Below are 1,897 nucleotides of genomic sequence, written 5' to 3' on the forward strand. Positions count from 1 at the left end.
GACGGCAGCCGGGGGCGTGTCCGGGGCTCTCAGTGGCCTGTGCGAGGGGCCTCGCCCTGCATTACCACGCGGGCACCACGGCCTGGCCCACCAGCCTGGGGAGGACAGGGAGGGTGAGGTGGGCACAGGGGAGTCTGGGCTGCTCCCTTCTTCTGCTGCTGCTGGTGGCTGATCGATGTCTAGCACCTCCCTGGAGCCAGCCACACCTGAAAGAAGCTGCGCCCTTGGGCCGGAGGTGCCCCCTCCAGGGCCTGCAGCACCCCCTGCACCCTGCCCACACCCCAAAGAGATTTCCATCTCCTCCCCACTGAAACCTCCTGAAGAACATCATGGGGGCAGCTCAGGAGGAGGTCACAGCTGCCAAGGGGCCACCTGAACCCAGGCAGGCCTCAGACCCTCCCTGTTCATCTCCCCTGCCTAGCATCCTTCCCCAGCAAGAAGGAGCGGAACGGACTTGGGCAGGGATCCAGGCCCCCACCCCCAGCCCCCTGCTTCCTGTCTCCTGTGCTCTGTAGCTAATTAGAATCCAGCTGGCTGGCGCCACAGATCGGGGGCCAGGGACGCCCGAGTCCCCTCTTTCCCCTCCAGGGGACCCTCGGGGTAAGCTGGAGACAGGCAGGCGGATGGGAAGTGGGGGTGCTGCCCTTTGGGAGGGCCAGGGGAGATGGGGGAGGGACAATGTTGTGTACCCTCCCCTGCCAGCCTCCACACCCCACCCCTGCCTGCTCCGTCTTCAGGCACAGAGCTCGATCCTGACATGTTTCTTCCTCCCTCACGGCCACTCCTGCTCATCTCGCTCTCTGCCTCAGTCTCCCCCTCTGCCTCAGTCTCCCCTGGAGACTCTCAAGGCTGTACACCGGTATCTCTACCCTCAGCTCTTTGCCTTGTCTACACCCCAGTTCTCCAGGTGTGGCCCCAGCTCAGCCACATCAGCCTCACCAAGGACTTGCTAAAAACACATTCTCTGGAGGGCCCTCTGTGGCGGGAACTCCCAGCTCTGTCCTCTCCCATTGTCACCCCAGCCTGTCCCACAGTCTCAGGACCATGGTCAAGCCAATATTTTCCCAATCTCTTATTTCCAGTCTGGAAATAATGCTTTTCGCCCAAAACCGAATCCAGTGCAGTGGTCAGCCCCGTGAGTGCTCCAACTCCATTTCTGCTCCAGCCACTCGTGCTGTTGTTCCTCGACCACACCAGACCCTGCCCCAGAGCCTTAGCACTTGTGGCTGCCTCTGTGTGTAGCTTCTGCCCACCCTTATCCACGTGGCTGGGCCCTCCAGGCCTTCGTCCAATTGTAACTATTTATCAGGTGTACAAAACATCCCCTTCACGGGGCAGGATTGTTGGACTGTTTTGTTTACAGCCATATCCTCAGCTTTTAGAACAGGCCTGGCACAAAACAATGAAGTATTTGTTGAATAACTCAGATCCCAAACCTAAGAATCTGCCTTGATTCCTCGCCCTCCCTGCCATTCCCCTCATAAGCTCCACTAGCGGCAAGTACTGTGGGCTCTGTCTCCAAAATATCCCATCAACCTCCCCCCTCTGGCTCCCCACTGCCACCCCCCGGGACCAGGCCACCGTCCCTTGACACCTGGACACTGTCCCAGCTTCCTCATCCTGGCCTCCTTGCCCCCCAGTCAGCCCTCCACTTGGAGCTCAGGGATCACTGAATGACGTTGATCCTTCCCCTTGGCTTCCCCCAGACTCCTCTGGGGTCTCAGTTCCCCCACCAGGGCCTACAGGCTGTGGGTGATCTGGTGCCATCAACCTCTCCAACCCCTGCTGCCTCCTCCCTCCTGTTCCTGGAACATTCCAGCCTCTACACCAGCCCCCGAGCCTTTGCCTGGGCTGATCCCTCTTCCTGGAATGTTCTTCCAGCTTCCCCACATGCACA

The sequence above is a fragment of the Cynocephalus volans genome, chromosome 10 (genome assembly GCF_027409185.1).
Source record: "Cynocephalus volans isolate mCynVol1 chromosome 10, mCynVol1.pri, whole genome shotgun sequence".
Classification (NCBI taxonomy): Eukaryota; Metazoa; Chordata; class Mammalia; order Dermoptera; family Cynocephalidae; genus Cynocephalus; species Cynocephalus volans.